This window comes from Ochotona princeps, chromosome 2, assembly GCF_030435755.1.
Source record: "Ochotona princeps isolate mOchPri1 chromosome 2, mOchPri1.hap1, whole genome shotgun sequence".
In the NCBI taxonomy this organism is placed as follows: domain Eukaryota; kingdom Metazoa; phylum Chordata; class Mammalia; order Lagomorpha; family Ochotonidae; genus Ochotona; species Ochotona princeps.
This window is the reverse complement of record NC_080833.1, coordinates 53,902,399-53,928,780: the sequence shown is the minus strand read 5'-3', so window position 1 is coordinate 53,928,780 and position 26,382 is coordinate 53,902,399. Positions and strand designations below refer to the sequence as shown.

At 40.6% G+C, this 26,382-nt stretch overlaps 1 protein-coding gene across 2 annotated transcripts in view; it reads right to left on the bottom strand.

Moving 5' to 3' along the window:
• Positions 1–26,382, bottom strand: part of DNAJC6 (DnaJ heat shock protein family (Hsp40) member C6) — a 151,292-nt gene that overhangs the window by 63,121 nt on the left and 61,789 nt on the right. The window contains exon 1 of one of the 2 annotated variants that reach the window (XM_058657579.1): positions 12,804–12,851. The exons of the other annotated variant lie outside the window; for it this stretch is intronic. The gene's annotated coding sequence lies outside the window, so the exon portion shown is untranslated. Of the gene's footprint in view, positions 1–12,803; positions 12,852–26,382 lie in introns of those variants that run through there. 2 annotated transcript variants of the gene reach the window in all.

Genomic DNA, 26,382 nt, shown 5'->3' with positions numbered 1-26,382 from the left:
GAACACTCTAGAACCAGGATCTTACAGTGTGTCAGCTCTCTGGAACAGAGAAGATGTATATGGTGTGTTGAAGGAGGGTAGAAGGAACTGGACACAGAACAGTCCTCAGATCCCAGAAGGCTTCAGGGTGAGAACTGTCACCAACCTCTCTGCAAAACTGCTCACAGGATTTGGTCCTAACACTGATACAACAAATTCCCCCCAATCTCACACACACACACACACACACACACACACGGCAGATATCAGCAGATTTCCAAGATGTATTTTTGCTGAGCACATCAACACTGCCTCAAGTAAGTGGATTTACCCAGGGAATAACACATCTTCAGGTTCTATTTCAAAAGAAATATGCCCAGGGCACCCGAAGGAAATTCCAAGGCAGTCTTCAGTATCTATCAAACGAGCACATTTGTAGAAGACTCTGTAGACATGGCAAGCACAGAAATGTCCACTGAGGCTAAGGAACTCAGACTGAAGGCACATCTAAATATTATCTGAACAAGAGACACAGATGTGCTCTAAAGGTGAGTCTAGGACCGAAAAAAAAAAAAAAAAAGAAAATTAAAACAATTATTCAGAGGAAAATCTGCTACCTTGGGCCAAACAGAACCTGCTATTCATCTGTTTCCCTGGTCTGAGGGCAAGGTATTGCCAGCTGTGAACCCAGCCTCTGGAATGGGCTTCACATACAGAGACATTTTCATGAATGTCTGACCACACACCCTCACATAAGAAAAACAAGCACAACAAATTGAAAGTTCATGAGAGATGCTGGTTTCTGTACTGCCATACATGGGAAATATAGCCAATCCAGGCTAACTCCCAAAGATCAGAGGCAAACCATTACCTGCTAGACAGAATAAATTAGTTCCTACTCTGTTTTCACACCAGTGCCACTCAAAAAAAAAAAAAAAAAAAAAAAAACCTCTCCATGTATTACTTTTTCCCAAACAATCTTAACAAAAAACATTCCTAGAGAACCAAGAATGGAAAAAAGCACTTGGGATCTGCATAATGAAAGGAATACTCCTGGATTCATGACTCTGCTTCCTTACCACCCATTTAACAGCTTAATTAATCCAAGCATCAGTCTCCTCAACTGTAAGATAGGAACAGGTAATGTCCCCCTTCCATGTAGGTGATGAGGCTTAAATGAGATCAGGACAATCATGTCACCAAGGAAGCAACCATCAATAACTCGTGTTTACTGACACACACTTACCTTCTTGTTCCTATCTGGGAAAGTGGGGAGATTCTATTAGAAAACAAATAAACCACATGAAAGGGAAAGAAACAGAGAAATGACTGCCACATCCTGTCAATAATTCAGAGGAAAGAGAAAGCCTGTGACACCTGCCTCATAGTCATCACAAAGACCTAATTCATCATCTACACTGATAACTTACTAAATGATAACTTGAAGTAGAGGTTATGTGGTAGTGCTGAATTAATAACAACGCTGTTCACAACAGGTGAGCAACTGGGACTCAGATGTCTTTGTTTGGAAATTTTGATCATATGTAGATCTGCACTGTACAGAAAGCAGCTATCCAGGATAGGTCTCCAGATGGGAACCCACACATGTTCATACCCAGCCTGACCAAGTGCAGGACTAGAGTTCCTCCCTGACTACCACATTACCTAGCTGCTCTGCTATATTTCTTGCTTGACTATGCTGCAATAATCCTGACAAAACAGGCTGGGCATCACCGTAAATCATGACAGTGGAAGTCCTAAAATGAAAGCAAGATTAATGACATGACCTCAACCTCAGAACAAACCATAAACTTAATTGAATTCTAGGCACAGCATTGCCAGCTGGATTAGATTTTCTGTGACTTGTTTCTTCACCTGCATGGAGATAACCAATGACAACTAAATCAAATACTGGTTGTTGCTGAGGAGACAGATAATTGCCAATTTCCTGAACTCTAACTGCCTGTGAGAAATGGCTGAAGTCATACTTCGGAGGAGTCATCACCAATGTCTCAGCCACCCTCTGTCTTCCATATGCTCAAGTATGATATATAATCTCTGACACCTCAATTTTGAGATAATACTTGCTAAGTAGTGCGTGCATGCGTACTCAACAGGACACACAGTGCTTAACACACAATGCTTAACAGGAAGCAGCCATGATCATCACTCCATCTTCATCTCTTTCTCCTCATCCATTATCATAAGGAGCCTAAAAGATGGAAGAGCTGTGCAACTTCTCCACTGCAGGCTACACCATGACTGGCTGCAGAAATTGTGTCACAAGTGGCACAAAAACCACTGTACACCCAGGGGACCCTGATATCAAAGCAGCTTCTGCATCTACCTGGCATTTGGCCAAAGCAGATTCCAATAAGTCTCTCCTATTGCCTGTGTCTGGTCATGGAGGTTTTATCTGATTTCAGGATAAAGACAGACATGTATAAATCCTCATCAAACTGAGATTCAGCAGTGATCACAGTCTCTACGACAGAGAAGAATGATGGGGAATTCTTCCAACAAAAAGGGCATTGTGTATAAGACACCAACTACAGCTCATACCAGAACTAAGACATTTTCCTCACCACAAGTACAGGGAATGGGGGGAAATATTAAACTTGAAACGTGAGTGGTCCTCAACTCCCAAAGGCATTGAAGGCCAAATTAACCTTCAAAAGAAGGAACAAAGGTATTTACAGGGAAGGGTGCAGGTATGCTAGTTGCAAGGTAAAGTCGATTGAGAGTTAGTAAGGTGAGCTTAGTGAGAAGATGGTATATAATTTACATCTGTGTCAAGCACCTTTCATCCTACTGACCAGAGTAAAAACAGTCAAATAAAAAAAAAACCACTTAATTGAACTGAATTGCATCTGTCCAGAGACCAAGAGCTCTAATCCACCTTATACCAATAGCAACTGGAAGAACAAGAAGGTGGTCACAGGAAGAGTTATCATTTATTAAACCACCTTCCTAAAGCTAAGAAATGGACTGTATGTTTTATATCTATATTTTCTTTAATCCTCCCAACTATGTTACCAGATAATTCAACTACACCCCTCTCACAGATGAGCAAACCAAGGACCTCTCTTGGTCTACTTGGATTACTATTAACAAAATACTATAAATTCAATGAGTTATAAATAACAGCAAACCATTTCTCATGGTCCTGGAGGCTGAAAAGTACAAAACCAAGGTGCCAGCAGGTTCTATACTTGGTGAGGATCAATTAATCCTTGGTTCACAGATGATGACCGACTCCTTGGGTCCTCACACAGTACTAGAAGCAAGCTACTACCTGGAGTCCTTCTCACAAGTGCTCTTCATGAGCCTCCTGTCCTCAGGATCTTATCACCTCCCAAACACCCCACTTCTAAGTACTAACACGATTAGGTCTTACCATGGGAATTTAGGAGAGGAAGGTACAAACATTTAATCCATAGTAGAATTCATGGCAAAAATCCATGCCACAGAATCAAGGCTGTCTTTGGATCTGATTCACATTTTTCAAAAGAACACACAGAAATGGCCAAGAAACACAAGAAAAAATGCTCAGGATCACTTGCCATCAGGAAAATAAAAATAAAAAGCACAATCTTCCTCCAGTGAGAATGGCTATTACCCAAAAATCAGAAAAAAAATAATAAATGCTGCCAAGGATACAGATAAAAAGAACTTTAACACACTGTTGGTGGAAATGCAAATCAGTATACTCATTATGGAACCCAGTATGCAGATTCCTCCAAAAATTAAAAATAGATCTACCATATGACCCAGCTATCCCACTTCTGGGAAGATATCCAAAGGAAATTAAATCAGCATATGAAATATGATATCTGCAGGCCAATTCACAATGGCAAAGATATTAAATCAAACTAGATGTCTGTCAACCAATGACCGAATAAAGAAAACATGTGGTGGAATATTACTCAGCCATAAAAAGAATGGAATCTTGAGGCTGGCATTGTGGAACATTGTATTAAGCTACCACTTGTGACATGGGCATTTCATCTTGGAGTATGAACTTGAATCTTGGTTGTTCCACTGCCAAACCAGATCCTGAATGATGTGCCTGAGAAAGGAGCAGAAGATGACCTAAGTTGGGCCACATAGGAGATCCAGAAGGAGTTCTTGGCCCCTAGCTTCAGCCTGCCCCAGCTCCAGCCACTGTGATCTTTTATGGGATGAATCAGAGGACAGAAAAAATTATATACACACATACACACACCTCTGTTTCTGTCACTCAGCCTTTCAAATTAATAAAATTTTAATTAAATAAAAATAAATCTATTTTTAAAAAGAAAAAACTCTTGACATTTACAGCAAAATAGATAGAACCAGAGATTATGCTAAGCGAAACAAGCCAGACACAGAAAGACAAATAATGTGTTTTTCTCATATGTGAAAATATATATATAGTGTACACAAATATTATGTATAATAAAATGTGTGAACGTCATATTATTTCTGCCTTATATAATATACCCTTCCCTCCTCAATGCATGATTCTTGTCATGAATCTCATGATATGATACTAATAGCTCACCTTTACATACTTAATGTACACAAAAAATATATATGTATAATGTATATAACATATATGAAGAGATTGACAAAATATTTGTATAAGCTGTTAAATGTTTAAAAAAAGACATCTGTGTTCTTCACATGACATTTTCTGCCTCCTGTGTATTTGTTTGAAAGTTAAAATATAAAGGAAATAGTCAAACCCAAAAGCTCTGCTGGATAACAGAAAAACCAGGACCTGGCCTGACATCTGCTCTGTGTATGATCTAAAGATTTTTTTTTAAATCAGACACCCAGCAGGTGCAAACTGCTAGGCAGCAGTTGCTACGAAGGCAGAAATTAATGAAGACTTAACAAGCATGAGAGAGAAACCACAGTCCAGCTAAGATGGTGATCCCCCATGTGGACCTGGTCTCACAAAGGGATGGCAGCAGTGGCTCAAGACACTGTCTCCTAAATTAGCCTCTTCATGCTGCCCAATCCCACGCACCCCGCAGGCTCACGGTCTTCAGGTCAGCAGCTGCTGAGACTTTGATTTCATCTTCACTGTGCACATGCACAGCATTCCAGGGGAGGCAGCAGAGCACAGGCAGGGAGAGGGCAAGAGCCCAAAGAACACAACTGCAAATATGCTCTTCCTCTTCCCCAAAGAACCATGCTACAGACTTTGGAAATCTGCCTATTGTGGAATTCCTTTGAGGCAGAAAAACACATTAGCACTTACTAATCCAGGGTCCCAGCTGTCTTTCTGTAAGGAGGCCCTGCCTGAAAGAGCTGGTAAGTCATTAGTAGCATCTGGCCTCTCTTGTTGCCTTTGAACTGGCAGGTAACATGATCAGAGCCCAAAGGCTTTGATGTTTCAAAGGCAGGCACTGGGCAACCACAAAAAGGCTCCCGGTAAAAGAGGGCAGGTGAGACTAAGAGCAGGTGGTTTTCCATTATGAATCCTAGGGTCTCTGCAAAACCTAAAGAATGGTCAGAATGGGCCAAAGGCTTGGATTCTTTCTTTTAAAAGAGGAAGGCAAGACTAAAGCTGGCTTACACAAAACCTTTGTACATTCCATAAGAGAGCGATACAGCCTTTGCATGTCTACTATCAGTGCCTATTCCACCCATGGACAAAAGGCTGAGTGGAGCACAACCGTATAAGCAGACACGGCAGCCCTGAGGACACAAACTATCACTGGTCTCCCACTCTACACCTGACTTTCCCACACACCACTTCACTTCACTCTTAAAATGACCCTGCAGAAAAGGCCAAGTCAGTCCCACTCCGCTGATGCAGAAATGAGGCTCAACAAGGTTATATAACCTGCCCAAGATGAGAAGCCTGGCCACAGTGGTGCCAGCAGGTGCCAAGATGAAATGCCGGATCTGACTCCAGCCAGCCTGACATTGAAACAGCCAGGTCACTACATCCAAATAACCTGGGATGCCTGTTAGAAACAGATTTTCAGGCTTTTACCAAATCAAGATCCCTGACAGCAGGATTTCACATCACCCCTCCAGAGCTTCTGGTAACAGGGAGTGGTACAGTACGCTTCAGTCCCATACCATGCTACCTCACTGATTAGAGGCAGAATGGAGTGAGGGAGACACAGAAGAGATACCCTCTACCAAACAGTACCTGCCAGGTGCTGAATACATGTTATCACAAAGAATCCTTATAATAAACTGCTGAAGTGAATATTACCATGCCCATTCTATGAGGAGTATACGGAAGTTGAGTAAAAAGATGAGATAACAATCACCTGTCTAACAAACAGTAGGGGCAAAATATGATCCAGATTGGTGTGGCTCTAAATTGCATGCCCCTGCACCATCACCGTTTTCATCTCCCTATTTGAGAAAAAGTTTTGATGCTTCTGACAATACTGCATACACAAGTGAAGCTCGGGAATGGCCCAGACAGTGGAAGTGACTATGTCCTAATGGTGCTCAGCTCTTCCTTTAGCAATCACGATTATCCCTTTGATCAGGGAGGAAACCTGGACTCACCAAGTACCATGAGACAAAACAAGAACAAAACCATCATGCCTTCATTCAGCACTTCTCCATATGTGGAATTTCCTCCCTCCCAGACATTTGGGAATCTGTATTATATGATCCATGAGAATAGTCACTGAATTTCACCTTCAAGTGCCAGTGCACCTCTTCCAGGATAATGTCTCTTCCTTAGAAGAACAAAGAGGCAGAGGCCAGCATTGAGGCACCTCAAATGAGCACTGGTTCGACTCCTGGCTGCTCCACTTCCAATCAGCTCCTTACTAATGCATCTTGGGGGAACAGTAGAGGACAGCCCAAATACTTTCTCTCTTCCTATCCATGTGTGAGATCTACCTGCAGTTTGTAGCTCCTAGCTTCAGTCACCAGCTGGGGCTGTTGCAGTCACTTGTTAGACTGAACCACAGGATGGGAGATAGTCCACCATTCAAATAAGTAAATAAATAAACCTCTAAAAGTACATTAAAATAGTAACTAAAGTCGGCTGGTATGTCAGTGCCTGCTGTGTACCAGGAATATTCTAAATGCCTTACAACTTGATGAGGTCTCTATTGTTATTAAATGTATTTTGTGGATGTGGGAACAAGTTTATAGAGCCTAACTATTGAGGTGACAGAGGTAAAACATAGGTAGACTTACATAACTATTGAGTGAGATCATAGGCAGCTGTGGCTGTGTGGCCTTGGTGTCAGATGGACCTGGGTCCAAACTCCAGCTCAGCATTTACTAGCTGTTTCTTTAGATAAAGAGCTAAAAATTTTCCTGTGCTTATTACTTCATGGGTAAAAGGGATCCACAACATCCATCTTGTTGTGATATTACAAAGAGATAACTATGTAGAACAGCCTGGCCTGTTTACTTACTCCTGCACCTACTGAACTCCTGATGCATGGATGATTATGACATCTGTAATGGCAGGGCAGAGGAAAACATGATCCCTCATGTCTAGTCACTTGCAGTCTATTGACTGGCAAACACAAACACAAACACAGAAGTGGGTAACATCACATGGGAAGGATGGTGTTGCTAACAGAGTACCACTAGAGAGCATTTGAGGACAAGGAAAGCAGAATAGAGTTCACAGAGATGAATGACGGCCTGTCACTTGGGCCATATGCACAGATAGCAGGAGGGACACTAAAAGCTGGGTTCTGTCCCATCGACTGACCAGGCTATACCCTTCAGAGTCAAACTTGACTTTATTCTCATACCTCACTTGCAATGTGTCAGATAATACTATATTCCTACCTTTAGACTTTATTCAGAAGCTAGTCTCTAAGAGAAGAAGGAAAATGGTGGGGAACGGATAGATCTATATACATTCATATTTACAAATTGTCTAAAAAATGCATAGCTTAAAAGAGTTACTACAAAGGAGGTAACAAGGAAGAGGGGACAGAAAACAACTGGTTTCTTCAAATAAAAATTGATTTCAACTTGGAACTATGTGAATAATCTGCATGATTTCAACTAACCCCAAAAAAGAGAAAGTAAAATGAAACAGATAAACTCAACTATGTAGCAAACCGATACTATAATCAGATTTTTTTCCTCTAGTAACTTCTTTGAGTGAAATATATTCCATCACTCTCCATCTGGTTCACATAAACAAACTAAATCTGTTTGCAGTAGTATCGGTATTATTCTGACTATATATTATGACATAAAATAGGTAATTACAGCAGCATTGCTGAGAACCAGATCTTAGGCAAGCAGTTTCATGACAACTCCAGTGAGTGCTTTCTTTAAAAAAATTTGGTTTTAGATCTGTCTGTTGAAAAGACCGAGACACAAAGACCAACCCAGGAGCAGAGGGCACCTCTCAGCCCAAGACTGTGATCTTGAAGTACCACTTCTCTCCAACAGAAACAGGACACTTCTGCAAGGTGGCTGAGTGTAAAATCCATGCTGAAAATGCATGAGATGAGCCCTGTTGCCAGAAAGCAATGACAGGATCAAAGGCAAGTGCTCTGAGTAACAAGGACTCAAGAGACCAAGAAAGAGGTTGCCACCAGCCAAAGCTGGGTCCATTGGAGCTTCTGTAAATAAAGTAACAGTAGTGGGCTAAAATAGAAATGTGTGTTTTAAAACCTAAGCTCAACAGTAAGATAAAGATAAAAGGGCATTAATCACTCTTGGGGGGACTAGGGAAACCATTTATTTATTTTTGAAAACCAACAGCGAGAGCAAGATTTCCCCCTGCCTTTGCTGTCCGAATTGTAGGATCATCAAAGATCTCAAGAAGGCAGCTTCTACTCCAAGTATTCTGGCTATAAAGAATGAATGGGAGGAATCAAGATGGCAGAATAGGGTAAGGACACGTTTAAATGGATGGAAAAACATTTAATCAGAATGAAGCAGAGAAGACACATTCCAGGAAACAGGAAAGCACAGAAAACAGCAGAGGGGTACCTGGAGACTGACACACACAGGAAAGCAGCAGACACAACAGTGTGGTATTGCAGTGACTGAAACTCCAGTGACATTCAGCTAACAGCAGCCTGAACTCCACCAGCAGCCGGAACTACACCAGCAACCAGGTGGGAAGGGACTTTCACTGAGAGTTTGGGAGGTAAACCCAGACACAGAACTGTCCGTCGTGCTGGTCCATATGATTTGACCAGGAGCAAGACAGAACAGCAGATCCCAGATGGACAGTGTGAGAACAGAGTGGATTTCACGGCTCAGTCAGCCCCCTAGAGCTGAATTGGGCACCATTTTGCGTTAGAAGGCAAAGGCAAAGGAAAGGACTGAGCATACCCTGCGCTGGGAGTGAACTCATTTCTGACTCAGTGAACTGCAATGATGTGGCATTCTACAGGCTCCACCCAAGATAGGTTTGAGTAGCCCTCAGATCTGACAGCCAGCAGATCAAGAACTGTAGTGGTGGTACATCAGGTGCCATTTGGTACACTGTGGCAACAGCTTTGGGACTGCAGGGACAACAGTGAACTGCGCATGTGCTGATCTCGCGAGAACTCACTGAGTTCCGTAGATTGCACTGGTCCCACAGGAAAATAATGCTGACTGTGGCATCGTACGGGTCAAAATAGGTCCGTGTGGCACCCAGACCTAATGTCCAACAGGTTCCGACAAGATCAGCGCCACCAACAACCTAATTATAGAGGACACCTGGTGTCTCCCTAATCCTGGGACCTGCTCCAACCGAAAGTGGGAGAAAGGTTGCAGAGACAATGGTGCAGCCTCAGCACGGTATCACAGGAGGAGGAGAGAATGGTGAGCCAGGAGCTGGGGCTATGGAGACCACAGTGGAAATCTAACACAAGAACGCAGACCTGGAACTCGCTGGAGATTGTGACAAAAGTGGCTGCAAGCAAAGAGCTGTGTACCAACCGCAATAAGTAAAATCACATTGTAGACCTGTGGGTGACACAGCTTAGAAACCTGCCCCAAGGAGAAGACTCTGCTAACCAGAAGTACAATAATCAAGAGCAAAAGACGAGACAAAGGCACAATGAATATTACTGAAAACTCCCCTGCAAAGGAGCAAAACCCTATGCCAACCTCAGCATGGTAACTGAGTTAACTGAGGAAGACATCTAGAAATTGGGGGACATAGAATCCATAACACTCATTTTAAAGCTTCTGGTCAACAATGAGAAGCACATACAAGAGTTCAAAGAATTTAAGGAAGCAATAAAGCAAATCAAGGCTGACATATCAGAAATTAAGGACACAGTAGAGCAAATTAAAAGTACAATGGAGAATCTCCAAAATAGAATGAAACAAGCAGAAGAAAGAATCTCAGAATTGGAAGATATTTCCTGTCATCAGGGGAAGCAAACAAAAAGCTGGAAGCAGAGCTGGATCAGGCCAAAAAAAGTATTCAAGAATTGTAAGACATTATTAAGAGACCAAATATAAGAGTTATGGGAGTAGCAGAAGGTGCAGAAAGAGAAGCTGAGTTTGCAAATATATTTAATGAAATAATAAAGGAAAATTTCCCTAATCTGGAGAAAGAATTGGGAAACAAGATCCAGGAGGGGCACAGAACTCCCTACAGGCTTGATCAAAAGCAGTCTTCACCAAGACACATGATCACCAAGCTCTCTTGGTGATTGAACATAAGGAAAAGATCCTTAAATGTACACATGAAAAAAATCAATTGGCATATAAAGGAATGCCAATTAAACTCACAGGAGATCTCTCACAGGAAACTCTACAGGCAAGAAGAGAATGGAGTGACATATTCCAGATTCTACAAGAAAAAAATTGTCGGCCTACGATAACATATCCAGCAAAGCTTTCTTTTGTCTTTGAAGATGAAATAAAATTCTTCCACAGTAAAGAAAAGTTAAAAGAATTTGCCTCTTCCAAACCTGCCCTACAAAGGATACTTCAAGATGTTCCCTTGACAGAGAAGAGGAATAACACCTACCAAAACCAAAGGCAAATGGGAAGAACATCCCAGTAAAATGACAACAGAAGACTAAATCAATGAACAACCCATTCCTAAAATGACAGAACCAAAAAACCATCCATACGTATTAAATTCTGAACGTAAATGGCTTAAGCTCACTCAAACATCACAAATTAGTAGACTGGATTAAAAAAACAAAACCCATCTATTTTTTGTCTAGAAGAGACACACTTCACCAACAAAAATCAGCGGAAACTATATTGCATGGATTTTGATGTTTTCTGTTAGTTTCATCTCTTCAAAACACTTTCTTTTGATTAAATCATTCAATGACTCGTAGGTCATACACTAGCATCATTTTCTGCAAGAAAGTTCTTGATTTTCATTTCTTCAACTACATGTTAGTCATTTAGTAGCATGTTATTTAACTTCTTCGTGGTGTTAATTTCTTTTTTCTTCCTGATGTTGATTTTGTTTCGTGGCTTTTCACTTAAGGGGATGTAGAGTAGCTGTGTAATGGAGACTGTCATTTCTAGTAACGTGTCATTTAACTTCATGGCATTGTAAATTTCTATTTTTCTTTCTATTGTTGATTGCGTATTATGACTTTTCATTTAAGGGGATGTACAGTAACTGTGTAATGGAGACTGTCATATCTAGTAAACATATCATTTAACTTCATGGCATTGTAAATTTCTATTTTTCTTTCTATTGCTGATTGTGTATTATGACTCTTCATTTAAGGGGATGTACAGTAGCTGTGAAATGGAGACTAACATTCAGATTTGAGGATACAATGTAGTATGCATTTCTACTTCCAGACAAAGATGGACTTATGATGAAACTGTTCACTATATCTTGACAATAGGATGCTGGACTCTCTGCCATTGTCCATGCCCGCAATGATGGACATATGATTGTGTATGAAGAACTATATGTTAGTAATGATATAGAGGGACTAGGGGAGGGAATTGGGGAGGGGATAAGGGAAATGCCAGGAGCCTATGGAACTGTAATCATAAAATGATAATAATAATAATAATAATAAAATGTAAAAAAAAGAATGAATGCAGAATCTATCACCTGCAAAGACTAATAAAATAACAAAACTAAGCAATGACCACAACAACAGCAACAACTACACATCCTTTATCCCCAATGGGAAAACAAAATGCAAGGAGAGTCTTGCAAAAAAAGGTAACATAAATCTAATAAATCTAATATCTGTTAAAAAAAATCTCTAGATTTGATCACAAGAGACAGAGGAATAGGTTAAATTCTTCCCAAGCGATGCAGTCAACAAAATCCAGACTTTGGGATGACCTTGTTTCTTGAACAAGAATGAGAGTGCGCAAAAACAATTTTTAAAAATTCAAGAGGTGTGTCAATCAACTTCAGTGAATGAATGTTCTTTGGACCCTGACTCAAAAAAAGTCATAAAGAAAACTGTAAAGAGAAAATAGTAAGTAAAATTTCCACTTAAAGGAACTAGGAAAATTTAAGCAGACTGGATATTCAATGATATTAAGGACTGTTTGTATTTTAGATGAGGGTATTGTGTTTGTAAAAGAAACTCCTATAATTTAGGAACATATTGAAATATGACATGCTGTGCTTCACAATAGTCAAGATAAGCAAATATTGGTACTTCAGCAAAGGAAGCGTTCATGAGTAGAGAGTGGTTGAAGCTGGGTAATGAGGAATTTATGATTTTGCTTTTTCCTACAACATTCTAATTTCCTACTTTCAATGTAGGTTTCAAAGCAGAAAGTCATACATATATATTTATAGACATTATGCACAATATACTATATATAAATATATATTCTTGTACACATATACAGAAGGATTGAGTCCACCTTTTCTCACTACCTATGGTGCTACCAACCTGTTCGAAGCCACGATCATTTCTCACCTGAATTACTGCAGTAGCTTCTTAACTGGTGTCTCTGCCTCCACCCTTGTCTCCCTTAGGTCTGGTTAACAAAGAGAAACAAAAATGCTCTTTTAAGAAATAAGGCAAATCACGTCACTCTTCCATTTAAAATCTTCCAATGGTTTCCCATCTTGGAGTAAAAACGAATGTTCCTACTATAACCTCCAAGGCTACAGGAGGTAGCCTCTGCATTCCTCTCTGCCTCACTTTCCCTCTTTATGGTAGCCACAGGGACTTGGGCTCCAGGCACTCTTTCATTATTCCCAATCTCCTTCCTCATGGCTTGGGCCCTCGCCTCCAGAGACTCTACCTAAATGTTTCTTTCTCAAGAGAGGCTTTCTGCATCACTCAGCCTAAAGGAGAACTCTCAACCTCCTAATACTATCACTATTTTTATCCTGCTTTCTGGCCTCCTCTTCCTTCCCTCTGTCAACACCTGCTATAAAAGAAAGCTCCAGAAAAGAATAATCAGACTTGGCTACTGTGATTTCTCAGAGTGTCTAGCTTGATAAATATTGCTAATTTTTACATTAAATTCCAAGCCACGACCAGCCAGTCAGCAAGCTGCACATCGATGGCTGAGTAAAGGGTGATGGGGCAAGTGAGAACCACATTATGGAAGGCCTGTGTGCCTCTCCAGACCATTGAGTGTTACCTTGCAGGTGATGGGAAGACCTTCAAACCTGTGTGACAATCACTCTTGCTCCTGCTGTTATTGTGTTAACAGTAATAGATACACTTTTGATGTTTAGAGGGCATACACATGAGAAGGATGATGGCTTCATTAAATATACTGAACCACACTGTGCTTCTGATTAGCCCCTTAAAGTTTTTCCCCTGTAGAACAAAATGTCTATATAAATATATCTGTACACCCATACACACCAAAAAGGGGGTGTTATTTTTTCATGAGTTGTTTTAAGATTTATTTATGTATTTATTAGAAAGAACAAGTGGTAGGAGAAGAGAGTGGAGAGAAAGACATTGGTCTGTCACCTCTGGCTCACTCCCCAAATGAGCAGAGTGGACCAGTCCGAAGCCAGGAGCCCCAAATTGCATCTTATCTCCCCAATAGGTGGCAGGAACCCAAGTACCTGGGCATCTTCTGCTGTCTTTCCAGCTGTATTAACATGGAACTGGATTCAAAGCAGAACTTTTAAGATTTCAACTGGTGATCCAATATGGGATGCCCGCATTGCCATGGTATAGTGTATTGCACCACAATGCTGGTCCTTCCCTAGGTTCTTATATTTGAAAAGTCCCAAGGACATTGCACATTGGGTGAGGGAGGCTATAAGAGTATAATCTGCTCAAGAATTTAGGGTGCCCCTTTGTTATCGGCCACACAAGCCCAAGTGGGGAGAACAATTTTATACCCAAAAAGTCTTAGCATCCAAATGCAGATCTGAGAGTACCTTATTTCCTCCCCCGTTCCCAAGAGTAAAGCCAAATCCAATTCACCTTTATATACACTCACAAAGAACTTACTCCAGGCCCCTTTATTCTCTAGCCTCCTAACAACACTACTAAGCTTTTCTCTCTGTAGCCAGTTTTGGACCCCTCCAGGTCTTTCCAGAGGGAGGTTCAAAGTGGCAAGTTAGGTACTTTCACAGCTCCTTTGGAGAATCTGTAGGAGCACAGGGTAACAGGGTTTAGACCACCTGGAATAATTTGAGACCTGCACACTTCCCTTTCTCTCCCCTCCGCATGCTCCCCATCCATCTGATGGCTTTTTGCTCCTGTCCAAGAGATTCATTTGCAGTTCTTCCAACAGCCCACACTCTTGCTTTCTTCAGTATTTTGTGCTTGCTTTCTGAGGCATCCTCTCTGGTCCCCCAGGTAGTTCCTCTACTCCCCAGCAACAATGCACTCTGCATGCATCACATTCTCTGCTTCATCCCCAAAAATGCCACCAGAAAAGACCTTCCAGTATCTGCCACCTTGCCAGAGGCTATGGGACTTAAGGGTTTTGTGGTTGATGTTCTCCTGGCTCCTCCGTCAAACATGATTACATTTTATTTACGCATTTCTTATGTTTGTGTCTAGAAAATTCTGCAGATATAGCCTCCTGTGAGAATCTTTCTTTTCCTTTGGTGAAGTTTTGCAATTACTTTCTACAGTGAAGGGATAGCTATATTAGCAACAAAGCTAATATGTTTTTCTCATTAATTCAATCTGACAGATTTAAAATACTATTTGTACCTTCGGTAGAAATTATTACACACAATGAATCCAGGATCCCAGACAGGAATGAAACATTGGTTGCTTTGCAAAATAATTTTAATTCATTTCTATTCATGCTCACTCTTCTGAAAAAAGAAGGTCACAGAAAATACCCTCAATAATGATTCTCCAGCATTTCCCTTCAGTTGATATAAGGAAACACAAGGCAATATTACAAAATGAAGCTTGTGGGGAATGGAAATAAAATAGCCCTGAAAAATTCTGGGTTAAGAAACACCACCAAAAACATTACTAGAGTCAGAATGGAACAGGACTTTTGGCTATCTTCTTCAATGCTTAAATCAGTACCAGTAGAAGACACAACCATAAATTATTGTTCTAAAGAGGATACTACCACTTGAAAGATGTGAAACTGTGTTTTTCAAGAATTGTGATGATCCAAACAAACTTCTCAGAATCCTGATTCTGACACCACATACGCTGTGACTTTGGGTAAATCATTTAACTCTTTTGAGCCTCTCTCCTTAGTTCTCCACCTAAGAGTGTTTATTTCCACATGCTGCTGCTTTTATTATTATTATTGTACCCATTAAAATGCTCTCTGCTGTGTCTGGAAACATAACAAATAAGTTCGAAGGATATTATCAAAAGTCCTTAATTAATTTCTGGGCTTATTGGAGCTTTTTTGGGGGGTGAAGGGGCTTGCTTTTTAAAAAACAAATCTTTTGCTGGGTTCAAACTCTTCCTGTAAACAGCTGAATGAATGTTAGATTAAACATCCAAGTGTCCACACCGAGCTGTGCACAAATCTGCTAGTGTCTGATGGACTGCAGCCAGCTGATGCACATCTGTGAGGCTCTTGCCACTGTAAATAAAAGAAGCTGCCATTGTTTTCAGAGAGTCCAACTCCTCTGCAAACAGAACATTCTTTGAGAACCCTCCCATTTCCCATTAATTCCAGGCTTGGGGTGCTGATGTAATCAGTTGATTGCCAACCCTTTAAGTGCTATGGTGCATTTTAAGAGAAGCAATCTAAATGTTTTTTATAAACCACTATTAATACTAAAAACAGCATTGCTTTCTTATATCCAAAGTCCCTACAAGGCCAACTAGTACAAATCTTTCAGAAAGCAGAGGACAATACTGAGATTCCTCAAATAGTCAAAAATACACCTACACTATGACCCAACCATTCCTCTCCTTGAAATTTATGCAAATGAAATGAAAGCAGCATATGAGTTGTCTGTCCCCTAATTTTTGTAGTAGTTCAGCTCACAATAGCTAAGATACAGAATCAACCCAGAAGGCCTTCAACTGATGACTGGACAAAGAAAATGTGGTACATAATACGCTACGAAATACTATTTGGCCATAAAAAAGTATGAAATCTTAATGCTTGCAACAAAATGGACAACCAATACACAGAGCACAGAAATGTAATCTCTGTCAGTGGGATTAGAATACTGGGAGTTAACTGGTGGATACAAGTGTCTACACACAAGAGTAATAATAGAATATCAATCTGTATTTTAGTTTACTTTTGTTGTATATAAGTTTTTCCTTCCTCTACTTACCATATCATGATAGCTTCAAATAAAGGAAAGCTAGGCTTGTTCCTGTAAAGTGAATGAATCCATGAGTAACAACTTGGAAAAATAATACAGGAGAGACAGGGAGGAGGGAGAGTGAAACCTCTAAACTTGTATTGTGAAAACATGAAATCTACTCATTTTATGTAATTTAAAATAAGAATAATAAAAAAGAAATGTGGTGTGACACTCAGCCATCAAAAATTGAAATCTTATCTTTTGTAACTCAGTGGATCCACCTGGAGACCATTCAGCTTAATGAAATAAGCCAGTCCTAAAAAGATAAATATCACATTTTCCCTGATCTGTGATAAATAATACAGAATAGAAAAACATAATTTACATGAGTGAGATTGACATCCTGGGATTTAACTCCTGTTCCCAGCCTTTGTCTATATTCCTGAGGAATAGTAAGCTGTTTTTATCTTTTTTTTAAATTGGTATGTATTGATATCTGAACCTAATGAAGAGTGAAGGCTGTGACTGAGAAGCGAAATGAAAATATACCATCATAAAAATTAGGATGGAAAAAAGAAATAATGTCTACATTCAGAGTTTATGTTCTTCGTCCAAGAAAGATTTCCTGGATTTCTGTGTGACTAATGTCTTTCCGTCCTTCAAAAGACCTCACTGAACCACTGGACTCAGAACTCCATTCACGGGGAAAAATCATAGGATCTGTGGTATGACCATGGACTGCATGTGTCAGTACTGGACCTCCTCAGTTCCTGAAGCCTGTGCACTAGACAGCATGCCCAGATGCACATGGGAGAAATGACAGTTAACTGAGGCCTACAGAAGATATCAAGTACCATGGAGGGCAGAACAAATTGGACAACTCTCCCAGCCAAGTGTTTACAGAGGTATCTGGATGAATGGAGACTCTAAGGTGAACTATGTTAGCCAATGGACCTTGGAAGGATTTCCTCTACCTTGGAACAAAATCCACAGCATTTCAGAAGTATCGAAACTACCTCAAGGCATGCTCAATATCAGGGACCCTGGGAAGACATCAAGTGTTTGTCTCTCATCCCCTGATACCGATGCAGTTAGGCTGCTTGGAGCAGCCCTCTGCCCATCTTTCTCTCCTTCCCTTAGATACAGGGAAAAAATGGAAACATTTCCCCATCCCTTATCCCCCATTCCTTGACCTTTCCCATTCTAATCAGTGGTTCACATGAGTATGCATCCTTCAGAGTTAAGTGAAGATCATAAAAAATAAAATTAATTTATTATTTTTTAAAAAGATCCAACTGAATGTTCTTCATTCATAAAAAAAAAAAAAAACTTGTTACTCCCACCCCACAATTCAGTTTTCAGTGTTCCTCTTATGGTTTACATTGGAAAAGAGAATTGACTCTACGACCTCCAGCTATTGCAACAAGCCCATCAGATAGGCCAGGGACACCAGGTGCCTGAAGCTGCTCACAGGATCCAGAGGAAGATCATAGGAGGTCCAGGCACATTAACATGGGCACACAGGTTCCCAGGTTAGCATTAGATGGATACAGAGCCAATTCCCATACCTCTTACAGGTAAGAAGTCCCATGACAACTCTGTTCATCAGTTTCTCCATGCAAAACAAAGTATCTCAAGCAGCATCATTGACAACAGTAAATTGGAACAAAGACACAAGCTTCACCAATTTGGTCACCAAAAGATCTTGTCTGATCCAAGCTCCTTGTTAGCAAACCCCTTCAATCTGGGGCTCATAAAGCACATCACGACACAAAGATAAATGGATGTTAGTTCCACCAAGTATTATTCACTGTGTATGTTTGGGAAGTTACTTTATCTCTCTGGAAACTTTGCTCTGTAAATTAAAGTTTTCTCTGTAAATTTGGGATTAATAGTAGCACCTGCCCTCGAAAATTAATTAACATAATGCAGCTTAAGATTCAACACAGGTCTGGCAAATAAATAGTAAAGCCCCAAATAACATACAAAAAAAAAAAAAACCTTAAAAAAAAAACATTGTTACCTCCTTGGTGAAGATTCGGAATCCTGAGAATTTCCGGGGTATTCCACTTGCCCCTCCTTCCAGTGAACCCTAAGAACGCTACTTTGTACACAAAAGTACACAGTGGCTACAGAGCGCTAACAAGGGTTTATTTTCATAAAGCTAAAACAGAGGAGTGTTGCACAGACAGACATTTACTGACCAGTGTTCATTCTTCCCTTTTCATCTTTAGATTATATTTAGCTTGTCACATGGCATCCAAAAAACAGACTACATTTCCCAGGCTTCCCTTCAGCTAGGTGTGACCAAGTGACTGGCCAGTGGGATGTGGGTGAAAGTGAGAATGTAACTTCTTAAAAAGAGGCATGACATTTTTCTTTGCATTCAAAGGAGAAAGAGATAGATAGATGATAGATAGATAGATAGATAGATAGATAGATAGATAGATAGATAAAGTAAGTTGGCCATCTAGGGTAATGAAGAAGAGTATTCAATACCCTACAAATACAAAAACAACTAGACAAGGAGCTTGAGACTGTCACTACTTCACAGAGTAGAGCATCCATTCCAGATCAGACTTTTGTAAGACCAAAACAAAAGCTTCCACCTGTTTAAGGCACAGCCTTGACAGTCTTTGTCACATGCAGCCAAGCCTACTGCTTCATAAACATTGTAGACTAAGTAGGTTAGTTAAGAAGAGGCAGATTGTGATGAATGGTTACAACATGTCCCTTGCACAGAGCAAAATCTCAAATTACATGTAAATATCCTCTATAGGACTTCAGGCAATCAATTCAAATACTAAATACAGAAGTTGGCTCCAAAACTAAGAGAACACTAACCAGCCAGCTAGAGAGAGGCCATGAGAAGAATGGCTAGGGTGGTGAAAGTTCAAGAAAATCCTTCTCATAAGGAAGCCTGGAAGAGCTAAAAGAAGAAAGGTAAACCAGAGTGACAAGCTCAGGTTTCAAGTAACTTAAGGGTGGTAAACTGAACAGGCCTTCTCTCTTTTCATCCAAATTTCCTCATCTGTAAAATAAGTAACTAAAACCAGAATAATCCCTTTTAGTTATACCATTTACAAATGTAGAGAAATTATGTTGCACCAAAGACCAGAGCAAGTGCACTCAGTAAGTGAAGGGTACATTTCCACTGAACAACAAAAGACAACTTCCTGGCAAGGATTCTTGTCCAGCAATAGAATGGGCACCTTCCAAGGGCCCTAGCTACCTGACAGAGGAGTTCATCAAGTGCTCAATCTGGAAACAGGCCCCTACAAGAACCAGAGAGCCTTGGAAAGCCCACACCGTTTGAATGGTGCCCCAGACCCTAGGCTCCTTTTGAGGCTGGTCAGGAAAGTGGGCCTTATAATTGACAATACTAAGCTGAATCTAGTTCTGCCACGTAAATGGTTCCATGATCTTAAAAAGATCATCCACCCTTTTTTTGAGCTTCAGTTTCCTCATTTTAAAAATGGGGTTGGTCCTGACTGCAGTCAAGGTTTCCATAAGCAGAAAAATGGAATGAGGAAGCTCAAAACTAGCAGCAGGTCAGACTAACTTCATCCCACAGCTCCTTGCCAGCACATTCACACTCAACATAGCCTTTTTTTTCTCTGCCACAACCAGGCATTGATATGTCTTCCACTAACAACAAGGACTTGAATTCTTGCTTTCCTATTTCCACCTTTGTCCATAAAGAGCCAACATAAAAAGGAGATATGAAATGTTTTCCAGAAATTACTGCCTCATTTTGACCATCTCTCCTGCCTCAGGCAATGTCTCTATCTCTATTATCTCATCATGCTTCTATTCCTATCATGCAAAATAAACGTATTTCAAAAGTTCTTACAAGAATGAACAATTGCTATATCCCAAGCCACCACACAGGAACAAAACAAGACTGTTCTTCATTTGCAACCAGTTTGATCCAGAGTATGGATACCTTGCCCCACATCAACATCCTGTATCAGCAGAAGGCATCCACAAAGAAACCAGCATCCTAACTCCCTATTTATACTCAGAGTCAGGATTGATGCAGCAAGAACACAAACCCTGCCATTCCATTCCCTCAGCCATTACGGTTCCTGGATGGTAAACAGAGCCAATCACCACAAGGACACCTGCCATACATCCTAACCTGTGCCTTGAATTGTTCTCCACCCCACCCTCTGCATGTCTTTACAACCACCTGGACCCAGAGAAGAAGCCCACTGAGCTGAAATGCCTACGAAAGCTACCTCAGCTATGTCCACTCCCTAGACTCTGTGAACCCCCTACTCACCCTTCCAAACACCCCAATATTCTTGAGCTATACAAGCTCCAATCTGCTGATAGGGCTGGGCTGCTTCCATGAGTATGGCCCACCTCTTTAATAATAATTTTGAGTTATGTGTGAATAAATAAATAAATAAAAGTTGGTAAAACATAACTTTAAGTATATTTAATTTTTAAAAGTATGCATGAAGTATGCTGCACAATGCTAGGCTGACAGCTATTTACAGTAGGCATCATCATCTTACTAGTTTTATAAATAGAGCGAGAAAAAAAGTTGAGGAAGGAAGTTGCTCAGGTGAAAGTCAGTCACACTGGTGGAAGCACCAAGAAGCAGAGGGCTGGAACTTGTGGAGTGTGTCAGAAGCTACACAGCCAAAACCAAACCAAGACTTGCCATACACAAGGCTGCTTCAAAGAGAAAATGGAAGTAAAAGTTTATTTTGATACATAAACTGTCTGGAATCTGTGCTTCATTTTTTCATGGTATACATTTTCCTCATAAACACTGTTGTTGAAAGGTGGGCAGGATCCAAAGCCACTCCCAGGGTGGGAGAGGAAAGCTGGCACCTGCAGACTCACCAGAGACCAGGGAAGGGCTCTCCACGAAACCTCTATCGACCTATCCAAAATGTATAGATTGTCTATGAGCAACTACAAAATGAGAAATTATCACAATGAGAAAAACAGACTGCCATCTGGCACAGAAGGAATGCACCTAAGTTGAGCTGTGAGGTCAAATCAGGACTCCCAGGAGAGTGGTGCCCAACTCCACCTGTGCTTCTGAGCAATGGTGCGAAGAGTGAAGTATGTGGACAGAACTCAAGCTCATGCTGCATCTGGAAGAAGGACAGAGAATCATAAGCTCTCTCCCACTGCCCCTCTAAAATTCCCCCATCTGAGTGGCCACAGACATTTCTAAGGCCTTTCCAACTATGAGGGTCCACAGTTAGGCATTCAGGTTAAAATAGGTAAGTATCCCACTCAGTGAGGCTGAATATTTTTTTAAAGAACAGAGGTGGGTACAGTTGTGGTTATTAGAATACAGGCTGGGGTTTAGAAATTGCAGGGTGTGTTGATTGTGATTCAGGAATACACACCAAGATATCACAGAATGGAATTTAATACACACATAACACATGTGTACACATGAATAAGTAAAACTATTGGATAAATCAACATTGGCATTCTGACTTTGGTAGTACATAATAACTCTGCAAAATAATATCACTGAGAGAAACAGGAACTATTTCGCCTCTCTGTATTTTTCCTCACAACTTCATGTGAAACTGCAACTAATTTAACAAGAATTTCAGTTACAAGAATAGTTAACAGAAAAATTAGAGGTATTTAAAATTATACTTGAAATTCCCACATAAAATTTTTTAACTTACTGGAACTCTTATATCAACATGCTTTTGGAATATTTGAACTTCCTTCGTTTTTAGAGTAGTATATTTCCTTAAAATGATTTTTCTCTGTGTGATTGTCTATATCTGTACATAGCTCATGTATTTTAAACATATACCTTTTTCTTTATCCTACTAATTTTATATTTTGGAGGCCTTTCCATTATATGAAAATTTCCTTGAGAAATTCATTAATTTTGATGGCAAAAAAAATTTTTGATGGCTATTTATCAATATTAATTAAATAGGCATATAATTTTTGCACCAATTTTGAGGGGAACATCTTGGACTATCTTAAAATTATTTTGTATTATAAATAATTCTGTGGCAGGTTAAACTGATTGCTAACATAACTAAGATATAGTGAACAAGTACCATGCATAAAATATAAGAATCAAACCAGATCTTAAAATACTGTCCCCACCCAACACACGCACAGGCTAAAGTAATACAAATTACCTATCTTTATGTAAGGAAGGACAATGCAAATTTTAAAAGTTATCTGTTTAAAAGAAAAATAGCATAAGCTGCTAACCTTGCTCTAAGTCATTTATGACCTTCCAGAACCAAATAGAAAACACATAAATGAAGGCAACTGAAAAAAAATTTAAAGGCTGACACATATTAGAAATGGCTCTGATTTCTATTCTCTGTGATGTTCAGAGAGCAATTTCACCATTTTAGATCTATTTCTTCATCTGTTGCATGCTCTCCTCTTTACTAGGCCCTCAATAAGGCAATAAGTATCTGTTTTTAAAAAGCATGAGTGAAATACAGGTGTGCACAGGGATTCACCTGCTCAACTGCTGCTCAGTGTTCTTCCATGCTACCAGTCTCCTCTCCCCTTCTTTGCCTGGGGAAATGTTGCCTACCCCACCAGATCAGCATCAGTGTCCCTCTTCAGAGCAGCCTTCATTAGCTCATTCCCTTCCTGCCCAAGGTTCTACCTCAGACTGTTACAGCTACCAACACTCTTGTTTCCACTCCTGGTAAAGCAGCTTAAAAGCCAGCTTTGCTCCTTTCTCATCTTTGAGTAGAGCTTTGCCCACCATGTTGACATGACAAGAGAAGGTCCTCCCATCCCCAACTCTTGCTCAGCTGCCAGATGAAAAGTACACAAAAAAACACCTGTAAGCCAATCAAATTCTTTTGTTCTAAAATTTATAATTTGGTATTCAGAGGCCTCCACTGTGATGCACTGAGTTAAGACTGCCACTTCAATGCCAGCATCCCACATGGGAATGATAATTCGAGTCCTGGTTGCTCTGTTTCTGATCCAGTTCCCTGCTAATGCACCTGGGAGAGCAGTTGATGATGGTTTAAGTACTCCGGACTCTAGCATCTGTATGAGAGACCCAGAGAAGACTTCTTAGTTCCTAGCTTTAACCTAGATGGATCCTGGTTGTTGTGGTAACTTATGGAGTGAACCAGTTCATGTATACCTCTCTCACGGTCCCTCTGTAGCTCTGCCCTTCAAAAATAAACAAAATTTTAAAAAAGAATTTGAGATTCAGAAGTGGATAAATGATCAGTGACAACTGGTTGACTGAAATAGCAGGCATGCACAGACAAGACAGGAAAGTTGCTTGGCAGAGAGAACTAAGGACACCGAAAACAAACAGGGAGATGATTCAGAAAACATGAAGTACTGGAAACGGGGGCACGCCTTGGAGGTTCTTTGTTCTAAAATTCTGGTCCTCCCTCCCCAAGGACCCAGATGTTACCCTGTAACTTCATAACAACCCCCTTCTTTTTTATTTTTAATTAAGATGCTTTAAAATAGGTTTTGGTTACTTGCAACCAAAGAAAACTTGCAAAGACGTAAAACCAAGGTTTTTTCCTCTATGCCTTAATCCATCTATTTTTTAATTTGAAAATAGTTTGCAACTTACTATGAAATGCTTAAATCCCATCCATCTTTCAAGATCAATCTCATGTACAACCCAACTAAGGAGTCTCCATGGTGGTCTGTGCACCCTTGAAAGCATCACTTCTGTGTCTGGCACATGTGCATTAATTATTCCTACAATTGCTTTCTCCCTACTTCCTTTGACTCATTTCTTCTGCAAGCCTCGGGTTCCTCACTCCTGAAATGAGATGATTAGAGGAGACTGATATTAAAACCAAATGTGACAGAATCTCAGGTTCTGTAGTTAGTGATCATTGGTAGGTGAGATGGGGCAGTCCCCACAAAATCAGCCCAGCATCACAGTCCTACTTTTTTTTTTTTTTTTTTTAAAGATTTATTCATTTTATTACAGCCAGATATACACAGAGGAGGAGAGACAGAGAGGAAGATCTTCCGTCCGATGATTCACTCCCCAAGTGAGCCGCAACGGGCCGGTGCGAGGCGATCCGATGCCGGGAACCTGGAACCTCTTCCGGGTCTCCCACGCGGGTGCAGTGTCCCAAAGCATTGGGCTGTCCTCAACTGCTTTCCCAGGCCACAAGCAGGGAGCTGGATGGGAAGTGGAGCTACCGGGATTAGAACCGGCGTCCATATGGGATCCCGGGGCTTTCAAGGCGAGGACTTTAGCCGCTAGACCACGCCGCCGGGCCCCACAGTCCTACTTTAACCAGAGTTATTTTGCTTTCGTATTTTCACACATTCAGGGCCTGAGGAAGCCCTTCTTGAGAAAAGAAATCTAGCACTAATGAAATATGGAAATGTTGGAGAATTCAAAAGGCTCCAGAATTCCATGGCAGTAGCAGCTGAGCAGTGAAAAAAACAAAGATTCTACTGAGCTACACATTGCACTTGACATCATCAACACTTCAGCCATCACAACAATCACAAAAGATTTAACTCCATCCTAAACGAAGATGTGATTCACATAAAATAGAAGGAGCAATAGCCAGCTTCGAGCTCAGAAATTTACAGATTTAAATCTGAGTTCTTAACTACAACACTACCTCCTAAGCTCTTTCAAGGCAGATGTCGATTTTTTATTCTTTTTTTTTTAAATCCCCCATACCACTGCACATGGGCTGCTAGCCACATCAGTGCTTGTTGAATGAATTAATGCTTGAACAAACAAGGAGAGTCTACCCCGGATTCCATAGAGACTGACAAATGAACTTGAACTCTCCAACTGCAACCAGGAGATAGCTATAGCCAGAGTCATGGTGTAGCTTCGGCCTTTTCACTGCATTTTCCTTGGGAAAGCCAAACACACAGCCTGGATGAAATTCCTTCCAGGTATGGCTTAATTGATGTGCTAACCGGTACCACCATCTTGGTAGATCCATAAATGCATACCTCACCCAGCTCATCATCTTCAGCTCACAATTTATTCCCTCTATCAGGGTTTCTCAACATCAACCCTTTCACATTTTGTACCAAATCACTCTTTGCTATGAGGAGCTGTACTGTGCACTGCAGGATTCTAAGAATATACTGGCCTTTACCACCAGATGCTACTAACAACCTCTTCTTCCATTGTAGCAACCAAAAATTTTTCTAGATACTGCCAAATGTCTCTGAGGTGGGGGTTAGGGCACAAAATAATCCCTAATGAACAAACATTGCTATGAGTGATCTAACTTTTGTCTCCCATACAAACACAAAGGAAAAAAATAAAACAGGCAATGCCCTGGACCTCCGTTGTGGTTAAGCTGCTTCTTGGAACACTGGTATCCCAAATGGGCATCAGTTTGTGTCCTTCCTGCTCCTCTTCTGATCCAATCCATTGCTAATGTGCCAGAGGAAGGAGTGAAAAATGGCTCAACTGGGTATCCTGCATTCATGTAGGAGGCCTTGATGATGCTCCAGGCTCCTGGCACTGGCCTGGCCCAGCTTGGACCCATACAACCACTTGGAGAGTAAATCAGCAAATAGAAAAAAACATGTTTTTAACATAAATGCCAATTGTTCTTGGAAAGTTCCCAGGTTTCATTCTCTACCTTCAAACTTCCCCTTAACTGGGCTGTTCTGAGTACTCTATAATATATCATGCATTATTACTTGTTGACTCTATTAATCATGGAATGCCTCTTGCCTACCTCAACCAGGCAGTCTGGTGATGAGGGATCCTTCACATCTATGAGAACTTAAGATCTCAGTAAACTACATCAAAACTCATAAACAGTCCCAGAAAGAGCACAATGAAGAAAAGCCTTGTAAAATGAAAAGAGTAAAATGAT